Below are 25,522 nucleotides of genomic sequence, written 5' to 3'. Positions count from 1 at the left end.
CAGGGGAACCCCAGCACTGGGCTGGGCAAGGTACTCCTGGGCTGGGCGAGGCACACGCACAAGACGAGAACACAAAGTCGTGGCTTGGACAGGACAAGGTTCTTGGACATGGCTAGGACTGGATGAGATCCTGAAGCCTTGACTTGGTTGAGGAAGAGACAGGAACGCAGAGCCTTGGTCGAGGGAGATACAGGAACATGGAACACAGAGCCGGGACCCCTCCTTGGAAACTGGACATAGGGCCAGGACTCATATACAGAACACAGAACTGGGACCCCTCCTTGGGTACAGGATGCAGGGCCAAGACTCATTACACAGAACACAGAGCCAGGACCCCTCCTTGGGTACAGGACGTAGGGCTGGGACTCATTACGCAGAATGCAGAATATGATAAGATGGTTCCCAACACTAGGTAGTGGCAGATAGCTAGACCTACCTAGCGAAGGCATGGACACAGACAGTTCCCTACACTAGGTAGCAGCAAACAGCCAGACCTACCTAGCGAAGGCATGGACACAGACGGTTCCCTACACTAGGTAACAGCAAAGGACTGGACCTACCTAGCGAAGGCATGGACACAGGCAGTTCAAAACAATGAAAGATAGTTCCTTATCTTGCTCCGGTGGTTGAATTTGACAGCGGTGAAGGCAAAGCTTCAGGCGAGGCAAGGCTCCAGGAGGGAAGGGAAGGGATACAGACAGGGGGTTTGGACAGGAATAATCCAGCAGCCAGAGGCTCTCTCTCTTTCTCTCCGTCTTGTTTTATGGTGGTTGGCACCCAGCTTAATGGTGCATTAGGGTTCTTCTGTTCCAGAGTATGCGATGGACTCACATTCTAAATCCCTTCACCCAATCGCACACATACACATACCCTAACCTACACTTTATCCTCCCCATCCTGGTACCCTATTTCTGTTTATCCATTATATCCTATAAAAAACCCCTGTACCCCTTAATAAAGCTAAAAATACCCTGACCTGTGTTCTCTCACCCATGCCCTGCACCCCCAATTCCCTTAGATTAATTCTCATCATCTCTCTGTATCCCATACTTCCTGCAACTCAGAACTACATGTTCTACTGACTCCTCTTCCTGACATTCTGCACACAATCCTGTCTGGTGTTTCCCTATCAATTTCACTGTTTGGTTTAGTGCACAGTGCCCCAGCCTGAACCTAGTCCACACAATTTCCTCTCCTCTGTATCTACTTCCTACCCTAGTACCTGCAACACTTCTTTGTATTTGATATAAATGCCTCCCTTTCCCCTCCCTGTCCCATCTTTCTTGCCACATTTGGTTAATTTTTTTTCCAGATTACACACTTAACCTCTGCTTTACTGATACTAATGTGTATTTCTATATTTTCTTTCTTTATTGCCCTCTTTGCCAACTCATCCACCCTTTCATTGCCCTTCACCCCTACATGAGCTGGAACCCATAGAAATTTAACCTGACCTCCCTGATTTGCAACTCTTGTGACTGACTGAAGGACTTCATGAAGTACATCTTGCCGGCTGTTTGAGTGAGAAGACCTTAAACTTGCCAGTACTGAAGATGAATCTGAGCATATCAACACTTTGACTAGTTTAGTTTTCTCCACCCAACGCAACCCAACCAACACTGCCATCATCTCCACTGTATACACCACTAACTTATCAGATGTTTTTCTGCTGATTGCAATTGCTTTTGCTGGTATAGCCACCCCAAACCCTGTCACTCCTGTCTCAGGTTCCTTAGCACCATTTGTATAGACCTGAGCATAATCACTATACTTTTCCATCACATGACAGTTAAATGCACTTACCAAATCAGTTTTATACTTTCCTTTCCTTTTTACCTCTAACAAATGCCAGTCTATGTCAGGTCATACCAGCTTCCATGGGGCTACAACCGGATAAACTACTGAAGAACTTATCCTTAGATCAAACACTCCGCATGATCTAGCAATATCATTCCCTACCCGACTAAAGTTATCCGTCTGAAACTTCCCATTCTCCCAGGACTCCTGCAATACTCCTTTAGCAGGGTGAGAATCATTGTGTCCCTGAAAATTAACCCTGTATTTTGCCATCAATTGCATCCTTCTTAATTCCAAACGCAGTATTCCCATTTCTACCTGCAGGGCTGATACTGGTGATGTTTTAAATCCCCACTGCACACTCTCAAAACCTGAGCCTGAATCACATCCAGTTTCCCTATAAGAGACCTAGCTGCTGATCCATATGCTACACTTCCGTAATCCAACACAGATCTTACTAAAGCCACATACATTCTCCTTAATGCTGAACAACTTGCTCCCCATTCCCTACCAGTCAAACATCTCATCATGTTTATTACTTTTTTACATTTCTCCTCAACTTTCCTGATATGGTCTGCCCATGTTGATTGTGAATCAAATATAACTCCCAGAAATTTATATGATCCAACCCTTTCTAATTCAATCCCATACATCCTTAACTTCTTCCCTACTTCAATTCTTTTCCTAGTGAAAAATACAGTTTGAGTTTTTTCCACTGAAAATCTACATCCCCAATCATAACCCCACTCTACCACTTCATCAATTGCTCCTTGTAGTTTCCTGATTATATGCTCCGTGTTCCTGCCTCTTTTCCACAAGGCCCCATCATCCGCAAACAGTGACCTACCTATATCCACTGGTACCTTTGTGAAAACATCATTGATCATAATGATGAAAAGTAACGGGCTAATCACACTACCCTAAGGTGTGCCATTTCCCACTATGTACTGTTTTGATAATTCTGATCCAATCCGAACTTGAATTTTTCTACCAAACAAAAAATCTTTAATCCAATTAAAAACTCTCCCCAACCCCCATCTTGTGCAGTTTAGTTAATAATCCTTCCTTCCACATCATATCATAGGTTTTTTCAATGTCAAAAAACACTGCAGCTACTGATTCTTTATTTGCCTGGGCCTTTCTTATTTCAGTCTCTAACCTTATCACTGAGTCCATGGAATTCCTTCCCTTCCTCAAACCACTGATAACTTGCCAGCATTCCTCTCTTCTCAAGATCATATGATAACCTTTCAGTTATCATCCTTTCCATTACCTTACATATATTTGATGTTAGTGCTATTGGCACAGCCAGAGGCTGAATCCTGAAACTATTTATGAAGCCAGTCCAAACAAGAGTCAGCTGCCTCAACAGAAAGTGGGGAAAACCGGAAAACTTGGAATAAGGAATATAGACCAGACTGTGAACCGGAATGCGGATTTCACGGACCGGACTGTGAGACTATCACCTCGCTTTTACTCTTTACATATCTGAAAAAGCTTGTAGTATTCTGCTTTATATTATTGACTTGTTTGCTCTCATTTTTAATCTTTTCCCTTCTTACAGCTTTGTAGTTGCCAGTCATCCTACTTGTGTGACCTTATATGCCCTTTCCTTGGCTTTTATGTGGTCCTGAACTTTCTTTGTCAGCTACGGTTGCCTAGCTGTGCCATTTGAGAACTACTTCTTCTGTGGGATATATCTATCCTGTGCCTTGTGAACTATTCCCAGAAACTTCAGCCATCTCTTTTCTGCCTTCATCCCCACTCATACCCTCCCCCAATCCACCTGGGCAAGTTCCTCTCTCATGCCTCTGTAAGTCTCTTCATTCCATCGTGATACTGATTCATGTGACTTGTGCTTCTCCAGCACAAACTGCAGTATAAATTCAATCGTATTATGATCATTGCCTCCTAAGGGTTCCTTTACATTAAGCCACCTAATAAGATCTGGGTTATTACACATCCAATCTATGATAACCTTTCTCCAAGTAGGCTCAAGCACAAGGTGCTCTAAAACATAGTTTCATAGGCATTCAACAAATTCCCTCTCTTACGATCCAACATCAACCTGATTTTGTCAATCCCCTTGCATATTGAAGTCCCCATTAAAATTGTGACTTGACCCTTATTACATGCCTTTTCCAACTCCCTTTGCAATCTCAACCCTACTATTTAGAGGCCTACATATGTCTTCTTAACTCCACCCACAAAGATTCAACATTCCCTGGCCCTATGTCAGCTCCTTCTAAAGATGTAATTTCATCTCTTACCAACAGAGTCACACCACCACCTAAGGCTTCCTGCCTGTGCTGATTTTGTTCAGGCGAGAAAGTGGCCACTCTCAGACAGCATGATGTCAACATATTGATGACATGTCACATGCCGCTGACGAGGTTTTGTGTCATAAGACTGAAAAGCAACAGCTTCTCTATCCAGGTTGATGAGTCAACACATCTCACTAATAAATACCATGTTATTTATATCATAAATAGCATTTGTAAGGTTTGTAAATGTTGGTGAAATTCAAGGAAACCTTTTTGGTTGTGAAGAGCTGCCCATAACAAGCAAAGATCAGGATATATTTAATGTTTTGTCCTCATATCTGAAAACAAAAGGTCTGCATTGAAGGAACTGTGTTGGTATCTGTACTGATGGTGGGTTGGCTCCATGAGAGGTTTCGCTTCTCTCGTAAAAAACAAAAATCCTGCTGTTGTCACAACACACTGCTTTCTTTGCAGAGAGGTGCTGATGTCAAAAACTCTTGGAAATGAAATGAAAAATGTTCAGGATGATGCTACAAAAATGGTTCACTTGAGAATGTTTAAAAAACTGTAAGAATCTGGACAAAGAGCACACCAATTTCCTGCTACATACGGAAATCCAGTGGCTTAGCAGGTGAAGAGTTCTCAACAGGGTGTTGAAGCTGAAAGGTGAAGTGCAGGGATACTTTCAACAAAATATTAGGCCAGATTTTGCTAAGTGCTTTCAAGATGAAGAAACTAGCCTACCTAGCCCATATTTTTCATCATACAAACCAGTTGAACAAGTCTCTGCAAGACCCTGGAGAAGATGTTTTGACTTCAAGTGACAAAGTCTTGGATTTGAAAGGAAAATTCATGTTGCAAAAGGAAATCTTGAAATGTTTCCACTGCTGCTTGGTCTTGAGAGTGGTCAGAAAGACTCCAGTCTTATTGAAAACCACCTGGAAGAATTGCAGAACAAAACTGAACAGTATTTTTTTCTCCCTTTCAACACAAGCGTATGACTGGGTGAGGGACGCTTTCTCTGAATCTCCTATCCAGCCCGTGAACTTGACTTTGAGACAAGAGGAAGAGCTTTGTGAGATGCAGACCGATGGTGCACTCAAGATGAGATATACTGACCTGCCCGTGGACAAGTTCTGGATTTCTGTGAAAGAAGAGTATCCTACCATTCATAGGAAAACAATGAATATTTTTCTGCAGTTTTCAACTTCTTAAATGTGTGAGCAAGCTTTTTCTTGTTCAACAAGCATCAAGAGCAAGGATAAAGATCATCTCATTTCAGTTGATGGTGAAATCTGTGTATTTATCTCAAGTTTGACCCAGAATTGAGTGTTTGTGCAGCAAAAAAACAAGCACAGGTTTCACATCCTAGGTCTATATTTGAGTCTGAACATGTCATTTAATAAGAAAATGTTATTTCAAAGTCTTGTATAAAATTGTGCCTTAGGCTATATTTTCATTCATATTGCTTTGGTTTATGGTTTTTAGTAATTTTACAATTCAACATTGTCAATTAATTTTCATGTTGTAAATAGCATTAATTAAAATCAATTTACAATTATTTAAATTAAATTTACCAAGCCTACCTTTAGAAAAATTAAATCCCATTTTGGCTTAAAACAGTTATTTAACAGAAATTTATTATGTTTGCCTGATGCGTTTCTGAAGTTTATGAAGGGGAAAGAAAGAGAGCTTGACTGCCTGTTTTTTTTCAAGAAAGGTTGGCTAAAAATTAATTCTCTACTCAAAAGAGCATTGACAATTATTTTTGAATTATTATATCTACAACTTACTATGCTAACAGACCCGAGGTGTAGATTTAATAATTTTTACACAGGGGTTCCCTGAGAACTGAAAACTATTTCAAGGGTTCTTCTGGGACAAAAAGTTTGAGAAAGGCTGTCATAAGGTGACTATTTAGAATGATTAGTGCTCTTTCTTTTTGTGACTACATTTTCTCTAAGAGCTCCAAAATAATGTTTAATTTATGACAGACAGACACTTCCAACACACATGGTGCATTTCGTTGTTCATCTCTGGAAGCCGTACTTGGATCAGATTAGTATGCATTTAGTTGACCATCTAGTGGTAATGCACAGAACAATCAGACCATTACTAAAGATATTAGATATCTATTCTCTGGAGTTTAGAAGAATAAAGAGTGATTTAATTGAAACATATGAGATCCTGAGAGGTATGAGGGCAAATGTCAAGATGTTTCCACTGGTGGGAGAATTTCAAATAAGCATACATAGTTACAGGGCAAGAGGGCAATTATTTAATACTGAGGCATACAGGAAATTCTCACAAAGGTTAGTCAATTTCTGGGATTCTCTGCTCCAAAGTGTTGCTGAGGCTAAAACATTGTTGGTGAACAAGGAACTGAGTCTTTGGAGAAGAAGTACAGAAGAGGAAATGAGGCCTAGGCAGATTAGTTTTGATCATGTTGATATTGGTTTATTATTATCACAGATACTGAGACACCAAACAACTTTTTGTTTTATGTAGCATCCAGAAAAAGCATTGCCAGACATAAGCACATCGAGGTGCTGAAATGAAAACAGTTACAGAGAAAGTGCTGTGAAATAGACAAAGAAAAGTGCAAATGTCTCAGCAAGACAGACTGGATGATGAAGAGTTTGAAACTTCTAATAAAAAAAGATTGAAAATGAAGAAAAAAAGAAACTTCCTCCTTTAGCATTTGAGAGATCCTTTGAAGAATCTGATAACAGTAGGATAGAAGCTGCCCTTGACTCTGGTGATTTGAGCTCTAGAACTCTTCTATCTTCTGCCCAACTTGCATGAGAAGAAGGGAAAACAATGGTCGAGTTGAGTTGTTCTCTGGTCTTGGCAATTTACTTGCAAACATTTTGTCACCACGTAAGGAAACATTTTCAGTGCACTTTTGATAGTGATGTGTCCTCTGAATGCATGGATATTATATGATATACTACAATCAACAGCGCACTGACAAAGATCGGAGAACAATTCAACCCAACCATCAACCACCTAACCTACACATCTTCTGAATTATTTCCAAGAGAAAACAATGTTGAATCACTGACAGGCCTCAGCACAGATCACCTAAGAGGACCACTTCTGAACCTTCAGACAGCTTTGTTTGTATTCCAGACTCAAAAGAACCTTATTTTTCTGCATGATAAGATGGTTCTCTAGATACATACTCACCCAAATATTGATCGACAAAACTGACTATGATCATGCGTTAAGTGGCAGAATAACCAGTCTAGACCCTTCCCTGACCTCATGTTGGTGGTATGATTAACACAGCTTTTTATTTGCTATGTTCCCAAGTGAATTGCCATGATGTAAAGGTCAGGACATGCCATGCCAAGTGACTGATATCAATGCCCTTACAATATCAAAAGTATGACTTTGCAAGTTTCAGTTAGAAGAGATTATCTTACTAACAGTTTGCAAAACATCCCGGCTGGGTAACTCCTACTGTGAGTTGCTAGCCTGCAGTCTTCACAGACACTGGTGTTTTGTACAAGTTACATTTGAAAAGCTTTGATGGTTGGTTCTCACTTTTATTCATGGTTGCTATCCCGTAAGTTCATATCAAAGCTGTTTTATCCCCAGCAGCGATGAGCACCTCCTTGAGGGATAAACAAGTCAGATGTAGTACTGCTCCCTTGGCTAATTCCTGATACTGCTGGTTGGGTTACCACCTAATCCTCCAAGAGAGAAGGAAGCTCTACACTGAATGTTCTGGAATCTAGATGTTACATAGCTCATTGTAGAAATAGCTGGCTGTGGGTGTAGATGTTACAGCTGTGCAAAATGTATTTAAGCTGTGGTAGACCAAGTTAATTTCAATTAAGATGTGGGTAATGGAGGTCTGGTGCAGAGACACAGGATGATGCAGGATATGTGTCTTGAAGATGTATTCCTTAATCTTAGCCTCCAGCGGCAATGTATCCAGAATGTCAAGGTTTGATTTCCAACATTGAGCTCCGCATTTATCTTTTTCTGCCACCTCCTATGATGTCCACCTAACCCCGTGTGGTTGCAGGGTTTCTCTCCTTCGTTGGTCTTCCTTTACTAAAGCCTGCTGTGTAGCATCCAATAAACCTGCAGTTTATTGGATGCTACATTTTGAATTATTCTTCAATGCTGCCAAGGTCAAATTGATTTCCAATTCTGATGAAGGGTCTTCAACCTGAAATAATAATTGGTTTCTCTTTCTACGGATGTTGATTGACTTGTGGACTTCCTCCAGCATTTATATTTGTTTCAGATTCCAGCATCAGCAGTTTTTTTTTAAAAAAGTTATCTCAAGTCCCTTTTAAGAATTGAAGATAAGCTTCATGCAATGCTTCTACTTTTAGCTTTTGAAATATTGCCCACTTGCTGAGACATGAGGAAACAAATTTCATGGTGGTATATTGCGACATATATACACTTTGCTAACAAAATTTACATTAAACTTTGAGACACCTAAACAATAAATGGAATGGTTTGACACAGGAAACAAGCAGCCAGAATATTGCAACATCATTATTGTGTTGCAATCAAAAAGGGTGATTGCATGATATGGAAGTGCCTTTGTTGTTGCCTCACTATTCCAGTAATCTGAGTTTGAACCCAATCTTGCATGTTGTCTGCTTAAAGTTTGCACATTTGCACTGTGGTTAGATGGGTGTGTCTGCTGTACTGCCACAACTCTAAAATGGGCTGGTAGGTTGAATGGCTGCTGTAAACTGCCATTAGTGGAGATAAGTAGCAAAAGACTGGAAGAGTTTATAGGCATTTGGGAGGGAGTAAATTGTAGAACAACAAGGAACTAAGGACAGGGATTAAGAGGAGTTACTATTGGGTGACTAGCCTCCTTCTAGTTATTGTAAGTAAATTGCCTTTGCCTTTGAAAGTAATGATTTCAAACCTGACAGTTATGTATTGGATGACCCTGCTATAGAAGCAGCTACATTGAAGATCATCTTTAACAAACACTACCTGAGCAGACTAATAGCTTCTTAAACAATGGATACCTGCCATATTTCTTCTTTGTGCCAGTCACATTTCAACTTGTTTGTTTCAAATGTGACAATGGATGGAAATCAGATTCCTAGACAGGTAAAGTCACAGAAAATAGCCCTATTGAGGCTTCAGTGGAAGCAAACAATATGTAACATTTTGGCAGCCAGGCACAGATATGGCAAAGAGTGCACATATGATTAGATATTCACATTGACTCTATTGAGAAGTGGCGTGAAATTAATTTACAAGTTTATCAGATGGCTTCTTAATCAAAAACAGTTGCAAGATTATTCATGTAGCCATCATGGACAACTCTACAACAGAAACAATAATCATACAGATCTATTTGGCAGTTTCAAATTTTAACATGGATTAAATCGTACTATTTAAAATAGGGGAAAACTAAAGAATGAATTCTTATTTTAACACAATACCTAATCAGTCACTTTAAGACTTAGAATGGATTATCATTTTGGATCCAGTTTGAAGTCTTGTTTAACTCTTAGCTTCAAAGTATCAAGAAATAGACAGTTTTACCATTTATTTTATTTCACTATTTAATTGCAAACAATGAGAATTTGCTTATCAAAGTAACCATCACAAACAAGTGAATAATTTGGCTTCAGCAATAATTGGGTTTGACTTTATTCTTTAACAACTTTGTTCAAGATTGTTATATAATGGTAATAACAAAGTTACATGACAGTTAAATTTATTCCATGTTTCTCAATTTTACCCTTCAGTTTGCATTGTCAGAAAACAACCAGCAAAAATTAAAAAAGAATAAAATAATACTTGCACTTTCAAATATATAGCATCAGTCACATAGGCAAATATTCAAGAACAATCTGATGCCATTTAACTGCTACACTAAAACAATTCTGCTCCTCTTCAGGGAACACTTCACCATTATGATAGATCTCCCTAAGATCATCTGGAGAGATCCATTCCTGCATTAGCAGTAATCTGCTTTTTCCCCACTGCTTTCTATCACCCTTGGTAGATGTTGTGTTACCAAAGATAAATTCACATTGGGTAAACACTTTCCACATTGTTTTATATTTAGCTACCACAATAGAAACATTAAAGATATTAACCATTTAAACTTAAATATGTTAAAGCCTGCATGAATACAGAAAACAGAGGGATACAGAACAAAGTATTCATACAATATTCAGATTTATGTTTGACTCACACTGTTCCACCATTATTGTCTTATTCAAGTTCTCTTCACACATTAATGATGAAGTAAAATCTTTGCCTGTGTGTGTTTGGGATTAAAACATTCCTTCATGCAATCTATCCAGTCAATCTCTTTCTGATAACATTAGAATTTGAAATTGGACATTTTAACTGATTTTACATGGATCAACCTACCAACCAACATAATGTCCTAGACCTCGGAATCAGAATCAGAATCAGGTTTAATACCACTTGAATATTTCATGAAATCTGTTGTTTTGGGTAGCAGTACTCCACAGTACATAATAAAACTATTATAAATTAAAATAATAAAAAATATTAATATAAGTAGTGCAAAAGAGAGAAAAAAATACTGGGGGTAGCACACATGTGTTCATTGTCCATTCAGAAATCCGATGGCAGAGGGGAAGAAGCTGTCCCTGAAATGTTGAGTGTGTGTCTTCAAGCTCCTGTATCTCCTCCTTGATGGAAGCAATGAGAAAAGGACACATCCTGCATGATGTATACAAGCTTTTTGAGGCATTGCCTTTTTATGGTGTCCTGGATGCTGAGGGAGTTAGTGCTCATGATGGAGCTGGCAGAGTTTACAACTTTCTGCAGCTTTTTCTGATCCAGTGCAGTGGCCTCTCCATATCAGATGGTATTGCAACCAATTAGAATGCTCTGCACAGTCATCTGTAGAAATTTGTGAGACCTATCAATTCTCCCCTAACTCCTAATGACATATACCCAATGTCATGCCTTCTTTGTAATTGCATTAATATGTTGAACCCAGGATAGATCCTCAGAAATATTGACACCCAGGAACATGTGCTCATATAAAGCAATCATACAGTTGCTTTATTTTTTAGATTTTAGAAGTCACCTTTATTTCCTCTATTTCCCTGAGACATGACTGTCAAAGAGTGGAGGAATGAGGGCTGAACTTCTGCCAACTGCTCCAGATTGGTGGACCAAGTTTCTAAACCTTTCTTTATGATCTACAGTATAGCAATCCACAAATGACAATAGAGAAATGTTTATCACTTCAGTGCTGATCTTTGCATAAAATGAGTAAATATTAGAACTCAAACATGATACTGAGGCATCAGATGTGCAGTACATGTGATTTATCATTATTTAAAATTAATGATTTTGTAACATGTGATTTCTTAAGGCATAAATCCTGCAAGTCCATGTAAGAAAAGTGAGATTTGAGTTTTTCCTGAAATTTAAGTGCTAGATGCCTTTGTTGCCAAAGTAGCAGCTGTTTAAAGATTCTGAGAACAAGTTAGTGAAAATACAATAGCTTCTAATGTTATATTCACAATGTTCCATTCATTGGTAGTTGTAAAAAGGGACTCTGTGTTCAGTTTTGGGAAATGAAGCTCAAGAATTAGGGTTGGCATTGGCGCATTGCAGTTTCTCTGGAATGATGGACATTAAAATTAGTTAATTATCTACTAGCTATAGGGCGTGCTGTGAGCAAGATATATTCAATGGTATAATTTTGGAGAATGAATATATTCTAACAGATGATCAATTAGAGAGTAAAAATGAGAGAGAATCTATTTAGTGTGAATTCAAAAGTACCATTTCAAAGAAAAATGGCAGAAATTAGAAAAGGTGCCAGGGAAATATCAGAACTTTCAAAAAATGGGCTTGACAGAATTTTGTTAACAAGGGAATTAAAAGATACAGAACAAAGAAGGTAAATGTAGTTGCGAAACATACCAGGCATGATCTAACTGAAAAGTGGAACAGAGAGATCAATGTTCAAATTAAATGCCAATGTTGCATGGTTTGTGCATGAGGATACCATTTTTTTAATTGTAAATTAGATTGATCTATTATTATCACATGTATCAAGGTACAGCAAATCCATACCATTGATACAGTTCATTTTATCAAATCAGTGTATTGAGGTAGTCCTTAGGAAAGTAATAACTGAATGTAGAGCGAAGTATTAAAGTCACAGAGAAAGTTCAGTGCAACAGACAATAAAGTGCAAGACTATAACAAGATAGATTGTGAGGTCAAGAAGTCATCTATCTTAACTAAAAACCATTCAATAGCCTTATAACTGGGATAGAAGCTGCCTTTGAGCCTAGTGTCACATGCTTTCGGGCTTTTTAATCTTCTGCTCAATGTGAGGGGTGAGAAGAGAGAATGTCTGGAGTGGAGTTCTTTGATTACATTGCCTGCTCTATCAAGGCAGAAATGTGCTTAGAATCTTCCAAAGGGAGGCTGGTTTCCATGATGTGCTGAGTTGTGTCCATAACTCTGCAATTTTGTGTAGTCTTCAGCAGAGCAGCTGCTATACCAAGCCATGATGCACCTGATGCTATGGTGCATCAATAAAAATTGGTGAGAGTCAAAGAAGAAATGCCAGATTTCTTCAGCATCTTGAGGAAGTAGAAATGTTAGCAAGTTTTCTTTGCAGTGACATCTATGTGGATGGAACAGGGCAAGTTATTAGTGACCATAAGATATAACAGCAGAATTAGGCCATTCAGCCCTTCAAGCCTGCTGCGCCATTCCACCTTGGCTGATCCCAGATCCCACTCAACCCCACACACCTGCCTTCTTGCCATACTCTTTGATGCCCAGACCAGTCAGGAAACAATCAACGTTTGCCTTAAATATATGCATGGACTTGGCCTCCACTGCAGTCTGTGGCAGAACACTCCACAGATTTCCTACTCTCTGGCTAAAAAGATTCCTCCTTACCTCTTTTCTAAAGGGTTGCCCCTCAATTTTGAGGCTGTACCCTTTAGTTCTGGGTACCCCCACCATAGAACACATCCTCTCCACATCCACCCTATCTAGTCCTTTCAACATTAGGTATGTCTAAATGACATTCCCCACCCCCACCCCCATTCTTCTAAATTCCAGCGAGTACAAGCCCAAAGCGCTCAAACCCTCCTCATATGTTAACCCCTTAATTTCTGGAATCATTCTCATGAACCTCCTCTGAACGTTCTTCAATGATGACACATCCTTTCTGAGATATTGGGCCCAAAATTGTTGACGGTATTCTACCTTATCTTCACTTAACATTTTTTCCTTTGTAATAGTAATAGCACTCAGTGCCATTGACCTTGACCTCATTGCTCTTAATGTAATATGTAATGTGTGCACAACCTCCCTGCCAAAAGTCAATGGTCTGCTGTTTTGTTCTGCTGACACTGACGGAAAGATTGCTATCGTGACATCATGCCACTGGTCTCTCATCTCCTTTTTGCATTCCAATTCATCATCATTTGAAATTCAGCCTACTATGATGTTGCCAAACTTGTAGATAGAGTAGAGCAGGATCTGTCCACATTTTGAAAATATTAGGAGTAAAATATGGGGAAAGGCTGAGAGAGCCTCAAAGAGTTTAGTGTTGAGAACAATCATTGTGGATGTACTGCTGCCTATCCTTACTTATTTAGGTCTTTTGGTCGAGAAGTCAAGGATCAAGCTGCAAAGAGGAGGGTTGAGTCACAGGCCTAGGAGCATGGAAATTAGTTTTCTTGGAATTATTGAATTGACTTTATTTCTTACATCCTTCACATAAGTGAGGAGTAAAAATCTTTATGTTATGTCTCTGTCTGAATGTGCAAATTATCGTAATTTGTAATAAATAGTATGTACAGTGAGATATACAACAGGACAGTCAATATAGCTTAGAAATACAATTGTGTCAGAGTGAATTCATCAGTCTGATGACTTCGTGGAAGAAGCTGTCACGGAGCCTGTTGGTCCTGGCTTTAATGCTGCGGTATTGTTTCCTGGATGGTAGCAGCTGGACAGTTTGTGGTTGGGGTGATCCGGGTCCCCAATGATCCTTTCGGCCCTTTTTACGCACCTGTCACTGTAAATGCCCTGAATAGTGGGAAGTTCACATCCACAGATGTGCTGGGCTGTCCACAACATTCTCTGCAGAGCCCCGCGATTGAGGGAAGTACAGTTCCCATACCAGGCATGTATCATTTTGATCTTGCATATTTTTAAATGGGATGATAAATCTGCATTTTAATTTATTTTGAATTTGGTCAAAGCTTTTAAACCTTTACTATACTCAGTGTTCAAGTTTCACCTGATGGTGCCCAGGTAAGTCACACACAAAAAGCATACAGCAGATTAAGAATAATAATCATATAAATAATAAATAATAATAATAAATAAATAATAATATAAATCATATAAATAAATGAAGGACTTCAGTAAGGCCTTTGAAAAGATTCCACACAAAAGTTTAGGAAGGTTCAATCATTAGGTATTAAAATTGAAGTAGTAAAATGGATTCAACAATGGCTGGATGGGAGATGCCAGAGAGTAGTGGTGGATAATTGTTTATCAGGTTGGAGGCCAGTGACTAGTGGTGTGCCTCAGGGATCTGTACTGGGTCCAATGCTGTTTGTCATATACATTAATGATCTGGATGATGGGGTGGTAAACTATAAGTATGCAGATGATACTAAGATAGGTGGCGTTGTGGATAATGAAGTAGGTTTTCAAAGCTTGCAGAGAGATTTAGGCCAGTTAGGAGAGTGGGCTGAATGATGGCAGATAGAGTTTAATGCTGATAAGTGTGAGGTGCTACATTTTGGTAGGGATAATCCAAATAGGACATACATGGTAAATGGTAGGGCATTGAAGAATGCAGTAGAACAGGGTGATCTAGGAATAATGGTGCATAGTTCCCTGAAGGTGGAATCTCATGTGGATAGGGTGGTGAAGAAAGCTTTTGGTATGCTGGCCTTTATAAATCAGAGCATTTAGTATAGGAGTTGGGATGTAAGGTTAAAATTGTACAAGGCATTGGTAAGGCCGAATTTGGAGAATTGTGTACAGTTCTGGTCACTGAATTATAGGAAAGATGTCAACAAAATAGAGAGAGTACAGAGAAGATTTACTAGAAAGTTACCTGGGTTTCAGCACCCAAGTTACAGAGAAAGGTAGAACAAGTTAGGTCTTTTTTCTTTGGACCATAAAGGTTGAGCGGGGACTTGATAGAGGTATTTAAAATTATGAGGGGGATAGATAGAGTTGACGTGGATAGGTTTTTTCCATTGAGAGTAGGGGAGGTCAAACAAGAGGACATGAGTTGAGAGTTAAGGGGCTAAAGTTTAGGGGTAACACGAGGAGGAATTTCTTTACTCAGAGAGTGGTAGTTGTGTGGAACTAGCTTCCAGTAGAAGTGGTAGAGGCAGGTTTGGTATTGTCATTTAAAGTAAAATTGGATAGGTATATGGACAGGAAAAGAATGGAGGGTTATGGGCTGAGTGCAGGTCGGTGGGACTAGGTGAGAGTAAACGTTCAGCACAGACTAGAAGGGCCTGTTACTGTGCTGTAATTGTTATATGGTTATATGGTTAAACATAGGTATTTCAGCAATATGCCCTACAGTCCTACATTAACAACACCTGTTTCTGTGTTAATAACAGCATTTAAAACAAAAGCTTGTGCCTGGGGCTAGCCTAAAACATATTACAGTTCAGGGTTTGCCATGGAGTCACAAAGCATTATTTCATTCAGCACTGATTCCCTTTTACTGTCTTTGCAGCCCACTGGTCACACCATGTAATGCAGACTCAACAATTTCTCAGAAAATCTGTAGTCTTTATCTCATATGTGGTTCAAAAAAATTACCTAATTACTATTCAAAAGTTAAATAAATTATCAGATGAGACTTCCTTAAGCTTTCACTTAAAAATACAGAGTCTGATCAATGTAGGCAGCAGATGCACTAACATAGTTTGAAAGTGCTCAGCAATGTGACATTGAACTATACACTTGGGATTTTAGGTTAAACTCAGTTAACATCTTGGATCTTCCAAATAAACAATGGATAAAACAAAGTTATTGTCTTTGATTTCTATCATAAACTCCATTCCCTAGCCAGGCATTCTCTTTCTCTCTCTCTCCCGGACCGTTATCCTAGCTCAACCTGAAAAATCCTGGGTGGCACAGTGCATGGGCACCAGAGTGGCTGTCACATAGTCTACTGAACCAGTTCAGTACTGTCCTTGGTACTGTCTGTGTGGAGTCTGCATGATAAAGCATGGGTGTCCTTCAGGTATTGTATTGCAGTCACAAATCTCAAAAACACACCAATTGCTACATGAATTAGTATCTGTGTATTTCTCATTGTGTGCATGTGTGCAGTAGAATTTTGGGGAATTTTGTGGGAATGTGAGGAGAATAAAATGGGAAGTTTATAGTTGGTGTTGACTCGTGGGATATGCTGTTTGACTTAATATTACACACATAATAATTAGCAAAACACATAAAGTATACTGTCAGACAGTTAATAAGGCAGATTCTAAATTGGTAAGTTAACTGAACATATTGTTAAATGATATTAATAAATGGTAATATTAAATCAAAAATTACAAAATCATATTCAACAGCTTGAAGAACTGGAGTATCCTAGCCAGAGACACTGGTACCTCTACTTTCATCTGTTAGCTGCCAAAATTGTCAGAAAGAAGAACCTGACTGTTTTCTAGTAAAGCATGCACCCTGGAAGACATCTGATGACACATGAAGATAACTCGGACTTTCAGCATATACTAAGCATAAGAACCATTACTGACTATAATTATGCATATATATATTTCAACAATAACACATTGTTGACAACCTATTATGTTCTTGTGTTAACAACAAACACAGTTACATTAGAACCTTTTAATGGAGAATCAAAAACACATTACAGTTCAGAGTAATCAACTGATGTTAATTTTTTTCATCTCTAATTTAATTGTCTCAACTTTGCAGCACACAACTATGCGTTCTGCTAGTGGGGTTGAGTTGTTATCCAATCTTGGCAGTTCACTTGTAAATGTTTCATCAGCATGCAGGGAGGTCTCTGATAATGTCTCTTTGCATGGTGATGAAACATTTGCAAGTAAATTCCCAAGACTGGAGAAGGACTCAATCCAACCATCAACCACCTGAGCTACACATCTTTTGAATTATTTCCATACTCTGTTCTTTCTTCCCACTTAACACATACTCTCATATTTTGAGTCTGTTTTTTTCCCCTCTACAGCGGGACAAATCTAGTCATGTTCTGCTGGGACATACCCCTGGTAGCCTCCACCATCATGCATTTTTTCAAACTTGGTCTCATGTCCCGACAGATGAGAAAGGCTGCTAAGGGGAGGTCAGAGCAAAACAGCACAAGCCTCACCTCTCAATAGGAAACACTTCTTGTTAGTTTTAGCAGCTCTGTGATCTTTGTAAGTTGTTCAAGGATTGTTCAAATTCAAGATTGTTTAACGTCATTTCCAGTACACATGTGTAAAGAATTAGATAATTGTTACTCCAGATCCAATGCAATACAAAAAAACACAGAGAAAAAAATTTAATAATAAAAAACAATGCATATACAGTATAAATTCATAAGAAAGCTGATATACAAATATTGATTGTATGTCCATAAACTGATGAAAATCACAGGAATGTCTGTACATAAGCTGACTGAAAGCAAATTATAATGTAATGGTGGTTGGGGTTGTGGATGGGTGAGTTAATGGTGGAGGTGTTGATCAACCTGACTGCTTGGAGAAAGTAACTGTTTTTGAGTCTGGTTGCTATGTAGCCTCCTCCTTGATGGGAGTGAGATAAACGATCTCTGAGCAGGGAAAGAACGATCCTTCAAGATGCTACACAAGTATAGAAGTGTATAGTATAGCTGTCTTCAGCTTCCTCGGAAAGCAGAGGTGTTTGTGAGCTTTCCTGATTTTGTAGAATGTATTCTGGGAGTGTGAGAGGTTGTGTGAAAGTGATTATGCAGAAAGTTTGAAGTTACTAACTCATCTCCTTCAACCTTGGGCCATGAACTTATCAATCACTCCAATGAGTTATTAACTGATGAGTTGTTAACTTCAAACTTTCTGCATAATCAAAGAGTTGAACTGCATGTGCATGTAACGAGAGCTGTATAACTCATCTCCTTCTACCTTAGGCCACAAACTTATCAATCACCCCTGCTGTGGACTCTTTCTTTCTGGAGGTCCAAGATCCGTATGCTCCATGACCACTGGACTAAGTGTGTAAATGTGGGGGGGGGGGGGGGACTATGTTGAAAAATAGATGTACTAGGTTTTCTAAAATTGACTCCTTCTACCTTAGGCCATGAACTTACCAATCACCCCTCATATGTGCCAGGCTCCTTTTGGATTGGGAGTAGGAAATGTTTGCAATACCTTGCAGTTCATCATACAGTATTGTAGAAGGGATTTCTTTGAGGCTCCCTAATCATATACCAGCAGATGGAGGGAGCACATGAATTTACAGGATTCCTTATGGTGCAGGTTGTCATCACTACATGTACATAAGACTGGACCATAAGACACAGGAGCAGAATTAGGCCTTTGGCCCATTGCATCTACTTCACCATTCAATCAGGACTGATTTATTATCCCTCTCAACCACGTTCTCCTGCCTTCTCCACAAAATCTTTGGCACCCTTACTAATCAAGAACCTATCAGCTTCTACTTTAAATATATGAAATGAAATGGACTATAAGGCTATCTCTGGCAATGAATTCCACAGATTCATCACCATCAGGCTAAAGAAATTTCTCATCTCTTTTCTAAAAGGACACACTTGTATTCCGAACTTAGTCCTAGACTCCCCCACTATTGGAAACATCATATCCACATCCACTCCATCTAGGCCTTTCAATATTCATAAGTTTCTATCAGATTCTCCCCTCATTCTTCTAAACTCCAGTGAGTACAAGCCCAGAGCCATCAAACATTCCTTATATGTTAAGGATCTTGGCCGGAAATGTTGACTGTTTATTCATTTCCATAGATGCTCGCTGACCTGTTGAGTTCCTCTTGCATTTTTGTCTGTGTTGCTCTGAATTTACAGTATCTGCAGAATCTCATGTCATACATTATCCCTTTCATTCCCAGGAGCATTCTTGTGAACCTCCTCTGATCTTCTGCAATGCCAGCACATCCCTTCTTAGATAAGGGGCCTCAAAGTGCTCATAATACTCCAAGTGTGATCTGACCAATGCCTTATAAAGACTCAACATTATATTCTGGCTTTTGTATTTTAGTATATGGCAACCATATCATTCCTATAATCCAGAAATGCACACTGAACTTCAACTGTGGCTTCAATGATGTTTTAAAAATGTTGCAAAATATGGTACTTCCCTATTCTGGTATTCTATGTCCTGGCTAATGACAGCAGCACCCTGTGTGCCTTCTTAGCTATCTTGTGCTGCTGCTTTCAACAATCTTTGGACTTGTACACCAAGATCTTTCTGTTACTTAGTATTTTCCTAGGGTACGACCATTCATTGTGTATAATTTAGTTCATTGTCTTCCCAAAAAAAACCTCACATTTTTTAGGATTAAATTCTGTCAGTCATACCAACTGTACCATCAATAACCATCTGTAGACAAAGACCACTCTCCTCACTATCTACAAACTATCATTATTCATCATTTATGACTTATTAATATATCTTCTACATCATGTTCATTTCATTAGTACAGCAAAAAGGGCTTCCCAACTGATCTTTAGATAGATAGATGGATAGATAGATAGATAGATGGATAGATAGATAGATAGATACTTTATTCATCCCCAAGGGGAAATTCAACATTTTTCCAGTGTCCCATACACTTATTGTAGCAAAACTAATTACATACAGTATTTAACTCAGTATAAATATGATATGCATCTAAAATCACCCTCCCAAAAAGCATTAATAAATAGCTTTTAAAAAGTTCTTAAATAGTTTACTAAAGTGCATTGAGTGGTAACTTAAGCTCAGTCCTAACCCCGGCACTTAACATGTCTTGCCCCTGGTGGTTGAATGATGCACCAAAAAGAGGGTTACAAATACAAAAATAATCCTGAACATTACCTACTGCCTCCTGTCACCAAGTCAGCTTTGTATTAAATTTGTTAAGTTGTCCTGGATCCTGTTGGCTCTTACCTTTCTGACTGGAACCCCATGAGTGATCTTTTCACAGACCTTACTGATGTCCACGAGGACTAAATCAATTGCACTATCCTAAACAATACACATGGCCACCTCCCCAAAAATTTCAATAAAATTAGTCATTCAAGGATTCCCACTTACCAAAGCCATGTTGTCAGTCATTGAGCAATGCCTGCCTTTTGAGGTGCAGATTTACCCCATCCTTCAGAATTTCTTTCAGTAATTTCCCAGCACTGTTATCTCTTGTAGTTTTCTAACTTTTGCTTACTCTACCAAAGCCTCCAGTGCAGCACTTTAAATACATGCATCTTCCTCTTTCACTTATATTGTTCTATTCTTCACTACTTGTCAGACCAGAGTTTTTCATGGATTCTGGCACTTTCATCACTGCGAGATCTAAATTCTAAGACTCCTTCCCCAATGATACAGTCAGATTAACTTCACCAGAGGCAGTTCAGGAAGTTTGCCTTTCACCTTCTTCGCAAGTACAATTGGAGATGGGTAATAAAATTTCCTACTGCATTGCCACCTATCTCTAAAATGGAGTGAATAAAAGAAGTCTAAGAGTCTGTCAACACATCTACATCACACTTCCCACTTTTTTGATTAGTTTCAAGCAGTACAGGAATGCAGAGCAAATTTAACCGATGTTAACAAGTATGATATGAAGCTGTCTGCTGATGCAGTCAACTAATTAGCTGCACCGGTAGTATTGATTTCACAAAAAGTAGTAATTATGAGCAGAAACTGGCATGATGCTTGCAACCACTGTGCTTGGGTTGGGTTATCTGTGCATCATGAACTGAGCATCAGTTTACAGGCCCTATCCATGTCGTTTTTTTCTGACCTTAGCCAGAAATGTGACTTTGACCATGGAATGGTTGTTGTCAGATGGGCTGGTTCGAGTATCTCCGAAACTACTGATCTCCTGGGATTTTCACACATAACAATCTCTAGAGTTTCCACAGAATGATGCAGGAAGCAAAAAAAAACATTTTATGAGCAGCAGTTCTGTGGGGAAAAATGCAATCAAAGGAGTATGGTCAGACTGGTTCAAGCTGACAGAAAGGCAGCAACAACTCAGATAACCACATATTACCACAGTGGTGTAAAGAACATCTCTGAAGGCATTGAATTGAATTGACTTTATTATTTGCTGCTGCTCAAAGCTCAAGATGTCAGGTGACAGTGAGATTACTGTAGTTGGTTTTGAATTAAATTGACTTTATTAGTAAAAATCTTTATTCTACGTCTCCATCTAAATGTGCAATTTATAATAAATAGTATGTACAACAGAACAGTCAATATAACACAGAAATACAATTGTGTCAGCATGAATTAATCAGTCTGATGGCCTGGTGGAAGACGCTGTCCCGGAGCCTGTTGGTCCTGGCTTTTATGCTACAGTACTATTTCCAGATGCTAGCTGCTGGAACAGTTTGTGTCTGGGGTGACTCAGATCCCCAATGATCCTTCGGGCCCTTTTTACACATCTGTCTTTGTAAATGTACTGAATAGTGCGAAGTTCACTTCAACTGATGTGCTGGGCTGTCCATACCACTGGATGGGATGTGGGAGGAAACCAGAGAATCCAGAGGAAACACATGCAGCCACTGGGAAAGCATGGAAATTCCAGAGATAAGGATTGAACTAGGATCTCTGGTACTAGCTGCACTATAGTGCTACTCTTCTATGCTAAAACTAAAAAAAAGCAGTATCTTACTTAAAGGAGAAATACATACTTGCACAAAGACATGAGACAGGCCAGCCCATAATATTAAACAAACTATAGAATAGCATTTATAAAATTTTCAAGTTTTCAGGCAAAGTTGATCAGTTTCAGTTATTTGAAGATTTAATGTGTTATTTATAAGTGGAAACTAGTGAATGACCTAATACAAATTTCTGGAAGACATTTTCTAAGTAACTGCATTAAAAATAGCTTGTGGTGTAGGAGATAACATATTGATATAGATCAAAGATTAACACACTGGAGGAAAGTGTTATAACGTTATGGGTGGTTTGCTAAAGGGTTTGAATTTATATAACCCTTTGGACGAAGACACCAAAGATGTGCTAACTACATTTATTTGTAGCATAAAGATTATTAGGAAAGTAATGAGATAAAAGATTGCAGATGATAGAATCTGGAGCAAAAAAATACATGACTGGAAGAATGGAGTGAATAAGCTAGCATCTGTGGAGGCAAAGTGATGGTCAATGTTTCCACATTGAGGCCCTGCATTATGTCTGAGTGTAGAGGGAAGATAACCAGTATGTAGAACTGTCAGGGATGGGTGAGACAGTAGATAGCAGGTGATAGGTGGAATTGGATAAGGAAAGGATGATGGGCAAGTGGCAGCATGTGGATGAAGGAAGTTAGGAATGGCAAACCAAGAGAAGTTAAACACCCATAGGTAGGTATGTGTATGATGGGCAGAATAAGTTGTGAAAAGGACACAGGAGGATCCAAGTTAAATGTGTGATAAAGATCTGGCAATTGGAGCATAAATGGAAAATGGGAAATTGTCCGTTCCAGCAGGAAAACCAAAATAAAGAGATTGCAGGTTGCAAAGAAATAGGAGCTCTGAGGTGAAGAGGGATCTAGTGCATAACTTACAAAGGGCTGATATGCTGATACAGCAAGTAATTAGGAAAACTAACAGAATGCTGTTGTTAATGCAAATAGAATTTAATACAAAAGTAGAGAAGTTATGTTTCAGATATATTAAGCACTGACGTGACCACATTTGGATACAACATACAGCACACTGGTCTCCTTATTTTAAGGATGTTGATGAATTGGAAAGAGTTCAAATCATGTTTACTCATCTAATATTTTCATTTGACAGGCCAGAGTTGAAGAGAGAGAACAGATAAAATATTTAAGATCCTGAGAGATCTTGACTAGGTGGATGTGGAAAGGATTTTTACCCTTAAGCACAAAAGATTCTGCAGATGCTGGAAATCCAGAGCAACATACACAAAATATTGGAGAAGGTCAGTTCAGGCAGCATCTATGGAAGGAATTTAGAGTTGATGTTTCAGGCTGAGACCCTTCATTGGGACATGGCCCATAACATTAATTGCTTATTCCCTTCCATTGATGGTCCCTGCCTTGCTGAGCTCCAGGAATTTGTGCATGTTACTCAGGATATTTACCTTATGGTTACCATAATTAGGAGTCACTATTCAAAAACTAGGGCTTCCTAATAACACAGAGACTTTTACTCTCTATCAGACTGGAGGAAATCCATTCTTCGAGACAATAGAAGCAGACTCTTTGAATGTCTTTAAGGAAGAGGTAGATAGAATCTTGAACAAGAAGTTGTTGAAAAGTTACTGTAGATAGAATGGAATGCAGAGTTGAAAGTACAATTGCTTGAGCAGGCTTGAGGGGATGAGTGGCCTATTGCTGCTCCAAATCTATGTGCATCAATCAGTTTGCATTTTTGAAGAGAGAAAACGAGTCAATGTTTCAAATGAAAGGCAAAACATATTTTCTTCACTTTATGTACTAATGCGATAAGTCAATGGCTAATCACATCCTGTTTCAGGAATTATCATGAGTGTTGACACAAAGGTTTTCCTGAGGTTGCATCCTGCTTATTTAGATTCCTTGGGATATAGCAAATATTGGTAAATTCTTGAAGAGGAAGCAACAGAAATGGCCATATACCTGAAACTGAACCCATCCACTTTCTCCTCTATTAAAGAAAGACCAAAGTACAGAATTTGACCATGTTCCTGCAGGGGTCTTCAAGATATCTGTCCAGACTTGACGGGACATTTACCAGGACCTGTAGATGTTAGTGTGAATAACTTATTACAATATCCTTTCCACCAAACAATAATTTTGAGGCACAAGTAATTCTGCAGATACTAGAAATCTTGAACAACACACAAAATGCTAGAGGAAGTCAGAAGGTCATGAAGCATCTATGGAAGGAAATAAACACGATGGATGAAGGGTCTCAGCCCAAAATGTTGACTTGTTTATTTCCCTCCATAGATACTGCCTGATCTGCTGAGTTCCTCCCAGCATTTTGTGTGCTGCTCAATAATTATCAAGCCTGGTTTTGATTTTATGTTTTTGCCTGCAGTGGTATTCATATCCTGGAGCTACTACTGCATGTCAACTGTTATCCTTTACTACCTCTCATGCAACTTATAACACAGGTCAGGCCAGTTAGGGCCCGGCCACAAATAAGTTTTCTTTGACATCGTAAATACCAATACTGCCTTTCTTCACAGAGCTTCTTAAATTGTCTGTCAATGTGATTGTCCTAAAAGTTAAAGAGCGTATGACATTTACGCAGAACCATTCAGACATGCTCAGAGAATCAGGTAGCCAGGTACGTCTGTGTCAGCTCAGGGGGAGATGGTGGGACAGGAGAGGCAGCTGTTTAGTGCGTCGGTTCCCGTAAGCCGCCTAGAGGGAGAAACAGCTGTTGCACGTGTAAATATTGCTCCCTCTCCAGACCTCGATTAAGGCGCCATCTGTGTCCAGACTTGGAGAGCAACTGACGTGTGCGCGTCGTCCATCTGAGAAACAACCCCTCCAACTCAGCGTGTCGGCGGCAGGTAATCAGAAACACATTCCCCAAGAGGCTCGGCAGTGCGTGTTGCCACTTACGGACCGGCGGTGTTTCCCCCCTCCCCTCCCAAAGTTGCCTCCTCTCGCCCCGTGCAGGTACCCTGTCACCGAGCGCAGGCGGCCGGCCGCGTCGCCCCTGCACCCCGGTGGATTGTGGGCCAGAGGAATTCCCTCCGGAGTGGCTGGGAAAGAGAGGGAGGGGAAAAAAAGGGCGGGGGGGGGGGCGGCGCGCGAGGAGTACGAGGGCGCGCGGGGAGAGCCGGGGCGGGCGGGCGCGCGCGCGCGCGCGCAGCCGGAGAATCCGGCCCGCCGAACATTCGCGACCGACACGGCGTTCCACACCAGCGGCCGGGTGAGTGGAAGCGCAACCTCCTTGTCTTACCGACAAACCGGAGGCGGAGGGGAGGGGAGGGGAGGGGAGGGGGCAATCGCTCGTCGTCCGCCCGCGCTTCAGCCTCGGCCACGATTGCCGGCAAATGCCTGTGTTTCCCCCTGCCGAGGAGGCTGCGCAACAGGGGAGAGATGGTGTGGGGAGGGGGTTACATGGTCACTCAACCCCCACCCTCCTCCCAACAATACCTGCGTAGTTCCCCACTTGACAGTCCGGGCTGCCTGACCCACCGCAAAGTGAAGGCAGGCCTGGCCTGGCCCTCGGTACGGAGACTGAACGCCCCCTCCTTCCAACCTGCTGACTCTGGCTATGCCGTGGCCTT

General features: G+C 39.9%; 1 protein-coding gene across 6 annotated transcripts in view; it reads left to right on the top strand.

Moving 5' to 3' along the window:
• Window positions 1-24,640: 24,640 nt before the first annotated feature.
• sgms1b (sphingomyelin synthase 1b) overlaps window positions 24,641-25,522 on the top strand; it is a 94,390-nt gene continuing 93,508 nt past the window's right edge. For 5 of the 6 annotated variants that reach the window (XM_059947450.1, XM_059947444.1, XM_059947447.1 and 2 more), the window contains exon 1: window positions 24,641-24,796. The gene's annotated coding sequence lies outside the window, so the exon portion shown is untranslated. Of the gene's footprint in view, window positions 24,797-25,049; window positions 25,162-25,522 lie in introns of those variants that run through there. The other variant, XM_059947445.1, reaches the window with a different exon arrangement.

Source organism: Hypanus sabinus, chromosome 22 (assembly GCF_030144855.1).
Source record: "Hypanus sabinus isolate sHypSab1 chromosome 22, sHypSab1.hap1, whole genome shotgun sequence".
NCBI classification, from domain to species: domain Eukaryota; kingdom Metazoa; phylum Chordata; class Chondrichthyes; order Myliobatiformes; family Dasyatidae; genus Hypanus; species Hypanus sabinus.
The sequence above is the reverse complement of the archived record's forward strand: the minus strand, read 5'-3'. Positions and strand labels throughout refer to the sequence as shown.